The 16817-nt window shown below is 37.2% G+C and overlaps 1 long non-coding RNA gene across 1 annotated transcript in view; it reads right to left on the reverse strand.

The window, feature by feature from the left end:
• Nucleotides 1–16817, reverse strand: part of LOC145277724 (uncharacterized) — a 67347-nt gene that overhangs the window by 11799 nt on the left and 38731 nt on the right. The window contains exon 2 of the long non-coding RNA XR_013868199.1: nt 16057–16217. This is a non-coding gene — a long non-coding RNA (uncharacterized LOC145277724). The remainder of the gene's footprint in view (nt 1–16056; nt 16218–16817) is intronic.

A 16817-nucleotide genomic window follows, 5' to 3' on the forward strand; every position in this document is an offset into this window, starting at 1 on the left:
CACATATACCAACAAAACCATTAAAAGAAAATTATACCAAGCAATAAGACCCTGAAGAAATCTGAGTGACATGATCAGCAGAGGCTCCTTTGATAGCCAGTCAGAATACATATTTTAATTCACTCCAAAACAAGGTATACTGCCACTGAAGTGTGAAGGTATAAGAGGCAAACAGGGTGGGGAGTTGAACAGGAAGATGTTCTTTCATATTTAAATATTTGTGTACTGGGGGGGAAACAAAGAGAATTTCAAAGGCAAGTGACCCAAGGAAAGCAGGATATCTTTTGGCATCTGGGAATGTCTAAAGTAAAGCAGTGAGATTTTATTGCTAGTCGGATAGGCCTGAGAAATTTTCATTTATGGAGTACAAGTACAATAATTCGTGGAAGTACTTATAAAACAAACACAGGGATGTAAATCTGTTAAATATTGGCCTCTTTATTTTAGGTATATAACAGACCAAATACAGTGAAAGGAACAGGATCAGCACAAACCAAAGATCATACAGAGAAAGAAATAAACCACACAAGCAACATAGACTAGTAATAGAGAACTATTATAACAGTAACCCCCCTACTCACCCATAAAAAGAGGTTCCTTTACACATATAGAACATTATCTCTGAAGTTATGCCATTAAGTTTCCAAACACCCTGCACATAAATACGGGCAAAACATCACCATGAATGAATATCAAGCTTAAATCATAAATTTGATTTTTATGGCAAATCAAATCCTTGTTAATTCATTTTATGCTAATACCACACATTTTTTTTCTTTTTCATTTTACACAACTTGTTTTTAGATTGTTTCATATATTTTGTAAACAGTCTATAAATGATATATTCTATTTAACTTATAAAAGAGATACCAACAGATGTGAGAATAGACTTGAGGGTTAATCGGTTGTATGTTTGCAATGCATGTGATTAACAGGCTTGCTGCAAGTGAAAACTATTTGACTAAGAGAAGAGAAACCACACAAAAAATTGAAAATATGTCTAGCCTGCAGTTTCGACCACCAAAAATTTGATTTGTTTATTTGAAAAAAACTAATGCTTCTACAGATACATGGTTCTCTGCTATGGTTTTAACCCATTCGCAATTTGCCTAAAATAATGACAATTCAGATATTGGATTCCCTGGTGAATCAGTTCTTTTATGTCCATAGATTAGCAATTGATTATCTGAAACAATCTTTATAAAAGTGGTCTTTGCAACATCGCTATATATTCCAGCAAAGGCAGCATGTTGCCCTTCTGGGCATCTAACAGCCATTGGTTTTCAGGGATTCTCAGAAACAGAGGAGCCGTTTTGTGTTCGGTCAGGTTTGTGTTTTGATTTGGTCAAGTTAAGAATTATTAATATCATTTGCAAGCCTGTTATAATAATTTAATTTAGAAGGTGAATCCTTCTGTTGCAGCACTGACAGAGAACACACAATTAACACTGCAACCAATGTTGGAATAGAGCCCTGATCTCAGATAAAGAGAACAGACAGACAATAAGAGCCTGTAGAGTGAATGCACACAATTCATAATGACTACTCTCCAAATTGATACTTCACTAATAGTTGCAGTTTAAGATCATATCCAAAACCACAAATAGGATAGATACAATGGATATCCCTGTGTCTTTTCACACAGAGGGGGGGGGTGCTAAGAGTGAAGGAAATGAAGGAAGGTTTTTGCAATCTTCAAGTGCATCTCTACTGAACCAGTATTGCTAGAGTAGAAGTTCAGGATGTGCTGGAATAAGCAGAGAAAAATTAATGTAACTTCAGAGTTTTTCTTCTGGAAATAACAGAAATCGGAATATCAACGTTGATCAGGACAATAGTACAAAGATAAATATAAATGACAGTTCCCCATTCTGAAAATTTGGACAAAATAAAAAACAATGGTTTATAAAAGGTAGATTTGTATTACAAAATGTAGAAATTTTTTCAACTGAAACCCAAGTGTCTATTAAAAATGTGCAGTGAATTGCACATTTACAATGCATACAAATAAGTTTTGTTGCAAGTGAAAAAATTATTTGAGATATTTCTCGTAACTAAGAAAACAGAAATTACCCAAGATATGGGCAATATCTTTGATTTGAGGTTTGGCTACCAAGAATTTGATTTGTCCATTTGAAAAAATAGTGTCTTTTCATATATGAGGTTCCCTGCTGTGGTTGAGCTTTGCCCCAAATAATGGCTGGCTAAATACAGAACCTTTAGGCATTAGGGTTCTGATGTACAGAAATAAGGCTTCCCATTATTTTTAAGGGAGTATCTTTGGGTGTTATTTTTGTTGTAGTCCCAGGAATGTCTATATACAAGATGTCAAAAAAAAAAAAAAAAAAACTTCTGTACCCACTCTTCGAATGACAAAAACTTTAGGAGTATAGAGCGAAATGGAATGTCTTTGAATACAGAAGACAAACTTAATTAAAAAATTATGTTCACAAATGTTCAAATTGATAACCATTATTGTCCAGACAAAGCTGATAATAGTTTAAGTGAGACTACAATTTTTTAGACACCTTGTATATTCCAGTATGCGGCCAGGGGATTCAGTTGGTCCTTGGGACATCTCAAGGTCCGTTTTGTTTTCTGGCGTCTGGCAGTAACTTGGTTTTCAGTAGTCCTTGAAAACAGTCTATTTGTGTTCAGTTGAACTTTTATTTTAATTTAGTCAGGCTAAGAATTCTCATTTGCAAAAAGAGTATCATTGTGACAACCAAAATAGAACTTTGTTACTAAATTTTAAACTGGAATTGAAAATTCATTTGAAGGGAGGATCCTTTGCCCCAAAATAGATAGTGCAACCAATGTCAGAATTGAGCAAAAACTTGGAACCAGCACAATGATTCCTGTGCAGAGGCAGCACTTACAAAGTCACCAACATGTTCATTTTCTTCAAAATATTGAGACTGAATTCACTGGTTAGAAATGAAAAATCAAACATTTTCAACAAGTTTTTCCATAGCTAAAATACAATTCAACTAGACATTTTAGCCTGTTAAAAAAAATGAAAAAGTTATAGACCCTTGATTTAGGAGTGCTTTATGTCAAACTGACACTTGAATATGGTTAAATTTGTCTCCACTTCTACATTATAAATACTAATCCATATTAATCCTAACTGTGCATCAAATAGATACCATAATACTTAGTTCACTGCACCTTATCATAAAAGGTTCATACAAAATTTCAGCCAGATCAGCCCAATAGTTTATCTTAAATAAAATGAGCCAATCATCAATATGGTGGGCATCAATATATAGTGTCTTAGGTGTTTTGAAACTAAAACAGTCTTTAGAACTACCAGCAATCACTGCAAAAGGATTACAGAAAACTTGATTCCCATGAGTTTGGGTGAATAACAAACAAGGTCCTGAACAGATGTGTATCCTCCATCCAGATAATCATCATCAGGCCCGAGATGATCTTGTCAACATCTGACAAAGTCAAACTCTTTGCCAAGAACTTTGCAGCAAACTCAACCCTATGCGACCAGGGCCACCTTCCTCCAAAGATTGAAAATAATCTGAGCGACATCCACATATCTGTCGGAGATGTTGCCACACTCATCAAGAACAGAGATGCCAACAGGGCAGCTGGTCATGACAATATTCCAGTCATAGTACTCAAAAAGCTGTAGCGGGGACTAGCGCTCATACTTACAAAAGCTGTTCCATTGTTGTGTAAAGGAGAAATGCTCCCAACATGTTAGAAAACCCCATTAATCTGCCAAATATTTTAAAATACAAGAGACCAAATCTCCAGGATCTCAGTACAGACCAATTAACCTTGTTTGTGTCACAAGTAAGTTGCTTCAATCTGTTAAATAGAGAAATTGTCAGTTGAAATGGAAGACCTGCATCAAATCAGTTATGAAGGTTGCTGGAAAAATGGTTGCATCAGTTTACCACTCCAGTAGGCATCTCACTACCAATGCAATCAATCCTTTAGATACAAGAGCCAAGTATGTTCTAAAATGGAGTAATGTTGCCAAATCTGAAGAGATCTGTTCAAAGTCCCCTGTCCAGCCTTGACAAAGTTCAAGGCTGACTCCAAAACCTAGTAAGGGGTGCCCTTTTCTCTTCTCTACAACCTCCTTACCAAAAACAGTATTGCAAGCCTAGCTTTGCTTTATTGTTACTATTGGGGCAGAGGAGTATGAATTTATGCCCCTCCCCCTGCATAACATTCACAAAAAACTTATGTCAAGCAACAACCACTATCAAAATTTCCTACACTCTGACCCTAAATCTAAACAAATTTCACAAACAAAGCTTGTTTCCTAAAACTGCCTGCTTGTGAAACTGTTCCACTGGCCTGCTTCCCTGCTAACTATAACATGGTCATCTTCAAGTCCAATATAAACAAGTTCTTGTTGAGCTGTCCATTTAAATAATTAAATTCCACCCAACTACCACCACTAACAATCACTACACTGTTCTCTGTGACAACCATGCATTCATTAACCCTTACCCTAGAGTGGCCTTTGGTGATGACTCCCTTGTGAAAATAAGTTGTTTTTTTTTTTTAATTTTTTTTTTTAAAGAAAATCCAAGTTGAAAACTTTAGTGAATGAAACTTTAACCCTATTGTTAAATTGTTTCCATCTGTTTTTACATGGTCCAGTTTTTTGATTCAAGAGATTTTTTTTTGTTTTCTTTTATTATTGATTTACTATTAAAAAATAAATCTTGTTACCACTGAGAATCGAAACCAAAACGTTTAGCTTACAATTTACTTTTTCCTTTGATGTTAATGCCTGGGCTATGAAGACATGTTTGCTGCAAGGCTGAAAATTAAAACATGAACCAATAGCTATTACATTATGCATGCATATTCGTAATGCTAGTGTTCGACCTTCACCTGGCAAATTTCATTTTTTAAATTTTCACACACCCCTACTAAAACCCAAATATAAAGTTTCACATGGGTTAGAATACCCTATATATTAAGTTTCATGTCTAGACCAAAAACTGACAGGAGTTTGCTAGGCAAAATTTTTTAAAATATATATATACGCATACATAAATATATATAGAAAGAGGTTTGTGTTTACTATAACATTTTTATGCAAACATTACGCAGGTATAAATCATGTAGAATATCTGCATGAATATAATTACACGTAATAGTTAACTAAAGATGATCACCCTATAAGAAAACCAAAACACTAATAGGGAATTAATTAAAATGAAGGTTTAAAAGACTAAGCAAATTAGTTAGATCTTTTGCAGATGAATGCAATTCCACAACCTATATAACAAAGTTGTATTTTCTTTTTAAATAAACAGAAGAAAGGGTTTTTTAATATGAATATTAAAAGAAAAAAAATTGATAAGAGTATAGATATACTGTTAATATATGGGTTCTCGAAACTGTCCAAGAACCCAGAAAAAAAAAAAAAAAAAAAATCAAAACTTTAACCCCTCTTATTTTGTATTTTGATTCAATCTGGAGAAACTGAACTGATTTTAACATGGGCTTTGATTCATTCAAAGTGAAAATGTGAATAATGGTTTTAATTAAAAAATTGGAACGTACAGAAGATCAAAGAAATAACATTTTTAAATTCATTTCCTTTTGAGGAAATGAATTTGATATTGATCACATTGTTTTTTTATGTGTGAGTGAGGAGTGAAGAGATCCAGCTCTCCAAAAATAGCATTCTAGATTGGGACAAAAATTAAAATTACCTCAATCTAAAAGGATTTCTCATTGATGATCAAGAACAGAGAAGATGAAGGAAGTGTAGTATCAGAACAGATATCACATTTTGCTGCAACTAACAAAACAACTGAGGAGCAGCAGAGAATGAGGAAACCTGATTGTAGCATAGAACATCAACAAGAATTTAAATCTACGGCACATGTATGGAAGCAGTACCCACCCCAACTTGTATTTTTTATTTTCATCTTTTTTTCAGCAAATTATTGTCGAATAGACACTAGTTTATCACATTATCAAAAATGATTTTAAAGTCAATATCAAACAAGGCTCTATAGACAAATTTATCTTTAGTTGACCTTTGACAACTAAATACTTTCGTTTACTAGCCAAACCCACATGAATAGAATATGACATTTTCTTTCTGTGACGAGTATGTACATCATAAAGATTTTTCTGGTTTATCTTTAATAAGTGTAATACGCCAAATTTTATGTTGATACTTGAACGTATAAAACATTTGAATTTCTACAGATATTCTTTTTTAAATAGCCTTCAATAAAAAAAAAAAAAAGAAAAAAGTATTGTTCTATTAAACTTTTATTGTTTAAATAATTTAACTTTGTTCGTTTTATATATAAAAAAAAGTTAAAAATATTTTTCACTCAGTGAGCTTTAGAAGATTGCCAGTGAAAGCAATACAATCGCCAAAAGATAAGCGTTTCATTATTTCTAGTTGCCACTTTGAAAAATCACTCACAAATGGGACTGTTTCACGCGCAATGTAGAACCCTGTCTAAATATTTTTAAGGGGTGCTCAGTTTCTAATGTAATGTTCTAGTAAATCGATCACCTATTTTAGAACCACTCGATATTTTTAAGCCAAATTTCATGAATTTAGCCCTTTTTAAAAGCAGTTTGGCCTTATAAAATTCTTTTGGGCCTTTTTTAGAATTTGGCTTCAAATCTGCCTCTTGGATACAGCTTTACAACATCCAAAAGATTAAATGCACAGAACAAGTTGTGTTCATGTGGGGGCATGACATGTGCATTCAGAAATATTCAAGAACAAAAATTTATAAACTTTGCTAGAGCTGCTGTAAATGTTAAAAGACTTAGGTTTAAAAAGTTGATTTTTAGGGGTATTCGGATCTGTATTCTGCACATAAACAAATATGGCGACAAGTGAAAACAATATGGAATACAAACCTGAATACCCCTAAAATAAACTTAAGTCTTGTTGGTACTCTAGTGCATATTCATTGGCCTTAGATTGTAAATATCGGGTGACACAATTTGCAGAATGCATATTTAAAAAGGAAAAAAAAAAAAATTCTCCCAGGCAAAACCTTTGTAATTGTTGGATGATGAAACTTGAAGATAATCATTAATATGTAGATAAAGTAATTGGAGAAAGTTAAATTAAAAAAAAAAAGTCATATTTCACAAATTTAGCCATTTTTAAAAGCTAAATTCGTGAAATTTGGCCTAAAAACGTCAAGTAGTTCTAAAATGAGTGATGGTTGGTTGGTTGTTTTACGGCATATCAACCTTTTTCAGGTTATTTAATGCCGAATCCGGTGATTTTGAAGAAAATTTTTTTAATAGAATATATTTGTTTTTTACAAGTCAGTTTCTATTCAACCCATAGTTGGGACCCTAACAGGTACTACCACTCCGAGTCAGAGTGGACCTGGGAGCAATGGCAATTAAAGAGTGGCTCCACACTCCCCAGAGCCCGCAAGCTGGGGCCTCACCATTGGATATAGTTTAAGGTCATATCAAGGACCCCCATTAAGGGACTTTTACCCTCTGCAGGAGGGCAGTCGGCGTATTCTAATGCCCCACCGACAGGGCCAAAAATGAGTGATTGATGTCGGTATGTATGTAGAAGGGGTACAAGTGCAATGAGTTCATCAGAGCATATTCCATTAAAATATTTATGAAACAGGCATAGGAATGCAACACTGCGGTGATGGACAGGGGTTGAAGCTTAATTGACAGTACAGGACCTATTAGATTGGAGACTTTTTGAGATTCTAATTCACAAACTGTAATTGAAGCACACATCCAAGCCATAACTTACATCAATATTGCATTTGAAAATATCATTGCCTTTGTAAAATTTCTGTAACTTATTAAAGAAAAAAAAAAGGAAGAAATATCAAATATTTTTGCTAACATCTACGATGTATTGTACTTAAATATTTTAAATCCTGTTAAATTAGTTTTAAAAATTCATAGAAAATTTGAAACAGAAAATTTGGGGCTCTAGCAATGACCTTACAGTGAAAGATAAAATGAAAATAGCTGATTAACAATACTGCATAATAATCAGGGTGGAAAGTCAGTTAGAAAAAGAAAAAAACGTTGACCGATTTTTTACCTCAAAGTCAGCTGAACAAAAAAAGGGGGAGTGCTAACCTAATAATAATCCTTGCTATCATACTGATAATCATGACAAATGGAAAAGGAACCGGCAAACTCTTAATTTTGTTCTACTGAAAGTGAACATATACATCTTCTACAATATAAATCTCACTTCTGTTTAAATGTATCTATGTATGTATGTATGTATGTATGTATGTCTGCCTAAAGCTTTCGACAGAGGTGACGGATTTTCACAAGATCGATATCGTTTTAAAGCTCGACCCTTTGGACGACAAATATCAAAAAATTGGCCAAAAACATTAATTTTTTCACCCTCAATTGGGCACTTTCTACAGTGAGGGGGGGGGTCGCTTTTTCACCAATATTTTTGAAAGTTATCCCCTCTTTTTGATTGACTAGCCTTAATTTAAACCTTTGTCTCTTCCACTTTGGCGATGGATGCAATAGCAAAGATGTCACTTTTTTTTTTAACGTTCTTTTCCTTCTTCACGGGACGTGTTTGAGCCTACCAGCCTATTACCAATTCAAATACCCGGGCAACGAAGGGCACCCAGGCTGGTTTTATAATAAAATGTACTTTCCTCAACAATTTACTGCAGTGTATCTGATTTCTAACATCTGGTATTTTAGATTAATGCTGGACATTAAAGAGCAATCAAGTACATTTCCGGTGATTGGTAAACTAAGTACAACATTATCATTTATTATTGATATATTCGATAGGATGTCAAACACAATTGTCCAAAATTTGTGGTTTTAATTTGGTTTAGCTCAGATTTTGAGAGGTTTGCGTGCTTTACATAATCTATAATTTAATTAGTATTTTATGTATGTATATATATATATATATATATATATATATATATTCAATATTTACTTTAACAGTGCTCAATATGCAAGTAGAGCCAAATATTTAACGTTAGCTAAACAGAAATGTTTTATTTCTAGGAAAAATCATCCGGCTGAAAATGGAACACGCATTCCTGAGCGGTTTACTTGCCATTAATTGTTTGTTTTGTTTTACAGCATATCAATGTATATATATATATATATGTCATAAGATGTCAAATATAATTCTGTAGGCAGAATAATTATTTATATTTTTTTAATACACTGCTCCTTGAAAATACCTACATCTAACCTGAGCAAAAAAACTAAGAATCCCACAAACCGCACTAGTTGTGTTGTTTACAATAAAGTTGTCAAAAATGTAATTTCACAAGTAAGGTAATTATTTATACTCCTAGAATACATTGCTCAGAATTTGTTAACAGTGAAAATAGAAACATTACCTTTCGAAAGAAATTCTACTGAGAGAAGGAATCATTACTCTCAGAAAACACCACTTCAAGAAAGACAATTATTCTTTGGAGTTAGTAATTTTTTTGTTCTACACGACCCGGACCCTCAGCTTGTGCCTTCTAGTATCTATTTGGGAAGAGAAAGTGTTTTGATTTTTGCAGAATTAAATAAAATTATATGGTTGGTAATGAACTTATAGATACTAGGGCATGATGTGAACGGTAGATTGATTGGATCAAGCTCCAATTTATGGTCCCCCTCTTGCCAAACTTTCATGAGAAGCACTTGTCTTGCTGAAAACACTATCAATTTCACCCACACTTTATCTGTGCCTGAACGTAGACTCCATGAACAAAGCTTCTTTCTTAGAACTACACATCTGTGGAACTGTCTTCCATTTGCCTGCTTTTCAGCTGATTACAATATGATTGTCTTCAAGTCCAATGTAAACAAGTTCTTGATGAGCCATTCCCCTTAAGTAATCCAATTTATTAAACTTACACTACAAACGATTACTATGATATTGTCCCATTGACTACTGGACACTCTTTAACCCTTATCCTCAAGTGGTCTCTAGGCCTTGATAAGTGGTGACTCCTATGCAAAAAAGTCCTCTCTGACTTCCCATTTAGCTGAAGTCAAAACTGAAGTAAAAAAATTGGCCAGTCAGCAGGTGGACCCATTTCAGAAAAACTAACCCCGTCTGCATAGGGCTGTAAGCGGTGAATTTGTAGCCTTGCTGACAGAGCAAACTTGTCATTAACACCATCATCATCATCGGCGGTCACTCGTGTCCGAGTAAGACTGTCCTCCGTTGTGGCTTCTGTGGGTCCTCAGGTGAGCATAGAGCCCAATCCTAGACCCAATTTGTCTTGTGCAATTTGGGCAGATAAAGGTAGTGGTGGTGGGGTAGGGTTGGGTGTGTCTGGTTAATAATCTGTCCTTTCTGTGCTTGCGCCTATCCTCAGCAGCTTTATTTAGGTCACTACTATAAAGCGCAGCACCTTTGTGGACAGCGCTCCTCCCTGGATCGCCACCTTGTCGTGGTGGAGAACCTTGTGTGTTCCGATGAACCTGAGAGCGATGCCGTCCAGAGCCTAGGCTCCTGGTAGGGCCACCCATGGCGGTAAGGTTGAAGGGGAGGTTCCAGACAAAGAGTGATCCAAAAGACCTCAACGGCTGATGCGGCGGATGATGACAATAATGACACAACGGCACTGAAGGCGGATGAAGGCTGCAACAGAAGAGAGTCTCCAGTCGTCGTGGTTCTCCATGCCATTGGTATCAGGCCCTCCTCTGCCAAGGGGCCGTGTGGTGGCTGCAGGTGCATCAGTCTCCCCACGTTAAAAGACATCACGCGCAGGCGTTCTCCCGAAAGGGAACACATCCTACTCTACATCATGGATGGAAAAGTTTTGTGACAGTCTTAGTCATTAAGCTCCCGGACTGAGGCAGAGAGAGCTCTCCCTTAATTCCCGGATAGAAAAAGTCCTGTGGCGACCAGGAAGTGGTGACGGGAGCAGGACAGTGTAGTCTGGCAGCTCCTAGCTGCAACCTGGCACATAGGCGGTGGGTGCCAGATTCAGTCGCTAACCTCACGGACCGAGGCAGAAAGAGTTTTTCGGCAGCTGCATCCATGACTGAGCAGCCCTGTTTAGGATCCACTCTGCTCACCCCAGTAGGGGAGGGGGGTTAGAAAAGGTACCCCTAAAAATAGCCTGCCTCAAAAAAACCCGTCTGGACTACCGCATCCAGAGGGATCACCACCACGCGGTCGGAAAAAGAAAGAAAATTTATGCCTATATTTTGGAACCTGGAATGTGAGGACCCTCATGGACAACAAAACAAGTGATCGACCCGAAAGAAGAACTGCCATTATCTCAAGAGAGCTAAGGAGGTTCCAGATTGACATAGCTGCGCTCTCTGAAACCCGACTGGCTGACGACGGGCAGCTGAGGGAGGAGAAAGGCGGGTACACCTTCTTTTGGAAAGGAAGGCCTGCAGAAGAGCCGCGTATCCATGGCGTGGGCTTTGCTATAAAGAACAGCCTCATCCGCCACCTCAATGAGCCCCCTGTTGGCATCAACGAACGGCTAATGACCATGCGCCTGATGCTTGCGGGCAACCAAATGGCCATTGTGATTAGTGCGTATGCTCCAACACTTGATGCACATGATGAAATAAAGGAGACCTTTTATGCTGACCTTGACACCATTTTATCCGGGGCCCCCAAGGGGGACAAGATTATCCTACTTGGGGATTTCAATGCTAGAGTGGGACGAGACCATCAGCACTGGAGAGGAACGCTTGGAAGAGAAGGAGTTGGGAACATTAACTCAAATGGTACACTCCTACTGACAAAGTGCTCAGAACATAACCTGATCATCACGAACACACTTTTCCGACAAAAAAACGCATTCAAAACATCATGGATGCACCCTCGAAGTAAAATCAGGCACCTCATTGACCATGTCATTGTCCGTGCCAAAGACCGCTGTGATGTGCTGAACACCAGGGCAATGACCAGTACAGACAATTGTTGGACCGACCACCGTCTTATTCGCTCCATCATGTCTATCCATTTAATGCGAAAGCAAAGGATGCAAAAAAGACAGAGCCGACCAAAGCTCAACATCGAGCAGCTGGGCGATATCACCTACCAACAACACCTCCAGGCGGCTCTTAGTGCGGACCTGCCCAAGCAGTATCCGCATGACGCTGAAGAGCACTGGGACAAGCTGTCTTCTGCCATCATGGACTCCAGTATAAGCATCCTAGGGCAGAAAAAGCGGAAACATCAGGATTGGTACGATGAAAACGATACCGAAATCCAACAGCTTATAGACACCAAGAGGCAAACTTTTATCACCTGGCAGAATAACATCAATTGCAAGGTTAAAAGAGCTGCCCATGCCAAGGCTAAAGCGGCTGTCCAATCGACAGTCAGGAAGCTGAAGAACATCTGGTGGATGAAGAAGGCTCAGGAGATCCAGCAGTTTGCTGACTCTGGGGACACCAGAAGATTCTTTGAAGCCACAAAAGTGGTATACGGCCCCAGCTACCGTTCTCTGACCCCCCTTCGGTCTAAGGATGGGCTCACGCTGCTGAAAGGAAAGGGAGAAATAACAAATAGATGGAAAGAGCATTACAAGGATCTTCTGAACAGGGACACCACTCCAGAGATGGAGGCCCTTGAAAAACTCCCCCAACAGCCCATAATTGAGAGCATGGGAGAACCACCCAGTCTGGAAGAGGTGCGGGATGCAATTAGGAAGATGAAAAACAATAAGGCGGCTGGTTCTGACGGCATCCCAGCAGAAATCCTGAAGAAAGGCGGGCCTGATCTTCTCAGACACATCCATGCCCTGCTGCTCAAAATATGGGAACAAGAGAAAATCCCTGCACAACTTAGAGATGCCCTAGTTGTCTCCATCTTTAAGAAGGGAGACAAGGCAAACTGTGGGAACTACCGAGGCATTTCTCTCCTCTCTACCACAGGGAAAGCCCTAGCTCGGGTTTTGGCCAACAGGCTTACACCCCTTGCAGAAACCATCCTTCCCGAGTCCCAAAGTGGCTTTCGACCAAATAGAGGCACGATGGACATGATCTTCACTGCTCGTCAACTCCAAGAAAAGTGCAGGGAGCAAAATTTACCATTATACATGGCTTTTATAGACCTTACTAAAGCCTTTGACTCTGTGAACCGTCAAGCCCTTTGGCTGGTTCTTGCAAGGTTTGGATGCCCAGAGAGGTACATTCGGGTACTGAGACTGCTGCATGACAATATGTCAGCTACAGTCCTCAGTAGTAGTGGAGATGAAACAGCCCTTCAGGGTTGACACGGGAGTGAAACAGGGATGTGTCATTGCCCCAACCCTGTTCTCCATCTTCATTACTGCTATCCTCCATCTTACGGACAAACATCTTCCCCATGGAGTTCGGATTATGTACAGAACCGACGGCCGACTTTTTAACATCAACAGATTTAGGGCCAAAGGTCGAACGAACACCATATCCATTATGGAGCTACAGTATGCAGACGATAACGCCCTTGTAGCCCTCTCAGAAGAGGACCTACAGTGTACACTGGTTGCCTTCACGCGGGCGTACAAACAGCTAGGACTAACAATTAATATAAAAAAAACCTAAATCCTCCATCAATCACCACCAAACAGTACTCCAGTCTCACCCCCAAACATCTCCATTGACAACGCAAGACTGGAAAATGTGGACCACTTCCCATACCTAGGCAGCATCCTATCATCAAAAGCCAACATAGATGATGAAATACAACACCGTCTCAGCTGTGCCAGTGGGGCTTTCTCAAGGCTAAGGAAGAGAGTATTTGAGAACCGTGACCTTCTGGCAAAGACCAAAATCATGGTATATAAAGCTGTCTTGCTGCCCACTGTCATTAACACACACACACACACACACACACACACACACATGGGCATTCCAAAAGTAATGCCTCCTATTTTTTGTTATTTCGCTTGAATGGATCAAAGGAGATTGCAAATTGCATTGTTATGACTGGACTTACATATTCATGACTTGAAAGTTTCATCGCTCTGTTGCAGATATTGACAAGGTGAGACTAAGAAAACAACCCCTGTCATGGACATGTGCCAGAAGCAGAGATTCATCATTGAATTCTTGGAAAAAGTATATTGAGAATGGCAGTGACTCTGTAGAAAAATAAATTCTGGGGGATAAAAAGTTGTTTTAATGGTACCACTCTAGTCTTTGTAGCTCTTCAACTTCTTGTGTTGTTATAAGAAAAAAAAGAACGTTTACAGGAAACATGAACTGAAATAGATACATTGAGAGCATTGCCAAGGCTACTGCAAAAAAGGTGGGCTCTCTCTACCATGCTAGAAAACTACTTATGCCTGAAAGTATCCTGTACCTCTATAAGGCCACTATTCGCCCATGTATGGAATACTGTTGTCACATTTGGGCTGGTGCATCTGCTGCTTGTCTCTCACTCCTGGACAGGGTTAAAAAGAGAGTCGCCAATCTGCTAGGTCCTGAACTGTCATCTAAGCTTTAGCCTCTGTCCCACCGACAAAATGTTGCATCCCTCTGCTTGTTCTACAAGTACTTTAATGGTGAATGTTCTTACAAATTACAAGCACGTATACCTTCGACATGACTATCCCCTGACAAACCCGACAAGCAGCTAAGTCCCACCCTTTCACAGTAGAGATCCCTAGGTGTAAAAAAGCCTTTTACACCAATAGTTTCTTCCCCAGAACTGCTAGTCTTTGGAACTCCCTTCCGAAATTCTGCTTTCCCAACTGTACTGGCATGCAGAAGTTCAAGTGTAATGTGAACAAACATCTTGCCTTCATAATGCCCGTGCTATTTATGTCCCTGATAGTAGCCCCCTACTTCAAAGTGGCACTGTGCCTTGTTTGGAGTGAAAAATGATTTTTAAAAAATAAAAATAAATAAAAAAAAATTTAAGATGAAAATGTTCTAATGGAAATATATATATATATATGTGTGTGTGTGTGTGTGTGTGTGACCTTATTGGTGTGCGTGCGAAAAGTCTATCAAACTCTCCTTTGAATATTTGGTCTACAGAGTTGAAATTTGGACCTATACTACACTTTTGATTTGCTACTTAGCCAGTAAAATAGCTGCTAAGGAGTCAAAATTATAGAAACATTGACTTTGGCCCAATTTTTTTTTTATTCTGCGCATTGTTTAAATAATTTGACTTTGTTTTATTTTTGAAAAAAATATAAAGGTTGACAAGACATTTTTCATTTACTAATGAGAATTTTCATTCATTTACTAATCGAAGAGTGTCGGTAAAAAAAAAAAAAAAAAAAAAAGCTTGCCAAAAGATAAGCCTCCTCCACCCAGGTCGCCCTTTTTTTAGTCACCAGTTGGAAAAACCAACTATTTTTAACATGATTTACTCGCAATGAGAGCACTGTAAAATCTTTTTTCTCTAAGGGTTAAGTACTCAACTTTTTCATGGATTTGACGTAGTTAGGCTGTTTTATACATAAATAAACTTTGCTCACAAATGAAAACAATGTTACCTTGCGATCCCTAAAGTTTCGTAACAGTGCAAACAGATAAATAATTATGGGCCTCAAAGTTTCGAAACAGACAGCGCCTATGTATGTGACGGAATAAGAAAACTCATTAAGATAAATTAAGCTTACCTTTAAAGTAGTTAATAAAATTCTTGTATATTATTAAATATGTTATGAAAAGTTCCATGATGTTTTTATCATAAATTTTTGACAGCATTAATCTCACTTCAGACAAACAGTTCAACTTAAAAATATAAGAGAATGGTAATGAAAAAATCGTAAATCTAAGGTATTTTTTAACGATGCGATTTTGATTCCTCCCAAAATACACGATTCTTACGATTAACAATTAATCGTCCAACCACAAGTTTCTGTTGACAAACAATCCACGGGGGTTTAAAAGAAATATCTGAATGCTATGCTACAAGAATGCACAACTTTTTTTCTGAAAATAAATGACTTTCATGTGACAAATTGATTCTGTTAAAATGAATTATCAATCATACTTAATACTTCATTGTACTTGAAGAATGGTCCCCATTCCTAATTCATACATAAAAAACACACAACATTAAATAATTCATTAAAAAAGTAAATTGCTATTTAACCCATAGCTGGGGAGGGTGTGGATTCATACCTTTCCTGATTGTATTACTGCATAACTGAACGAAATAGATCCGATGGAATATGAACTCTGCCTAGTCACTTCCGTAGTCTGTATCGTGTCCATCAGACCATTTGCAATATTTAAATAGTCTATCCTCTTTTTAGAAGAGTTCAGTTTAGAACGAATCAGATCTACAAAAAAATAAAAAATCGGACCAAAATCAGAAAAAATATAATCAAAATATATATTAAAATATAAAAAAATAAGGATTAAATTTCTCAATAGCAACTTCTAAACAACATACATGTAGTGACACCATATAATTTTAAAATTTGTCAGTAGATACAGGTTTCTTGCTTCATACCCAAACATTGTAGTATACATGTAGTAGTTTTCAACCAGGACTTCATGGAAAGCACCATCACCCATACACACTTTTGTACAATATGCTTTGGTGGTGAAAAGAAAATTAAAAATTTGCTATCCCCAATTATGGTAAAATGATGCAAATTGAAGAAGTAGGGGTTATATGTGAAACAATGAAATGAAAAAAGAAAACAAATAAAAAAAACTTCATAAAATTGAAACCTTTTAAACATAACCACTTATATGAAAATTATTGCAATCATAAAAACTATCAACCAAACTAATGTTTAAAATAACATATGTAAGATATTTATTACTAGTGGAAATTTAGTCTGCCTGAAGCCGAATCTATACTTTTAATACTCGATCTAGTTTACTATACTATTTCAAACTAATGCACTTTTAGTGTACTACCTGTTCTGTAA

The sequence above is a fragment of the Euprymna scolopes genome, chromosome 6 (genome assembly GCF_053919585.1).
Source record: "Euprymna scolopes isolate OS-2025 chromosome 6, ASM5391958v1, whole genome shotgun sequence".
NCBI classification, from domain to species: Eukaryota; Metazoa; Mollusca; class Cephalopoda; order Sepiida; family Sepiolidae; genus Euprymna; species Euprymna scolopes.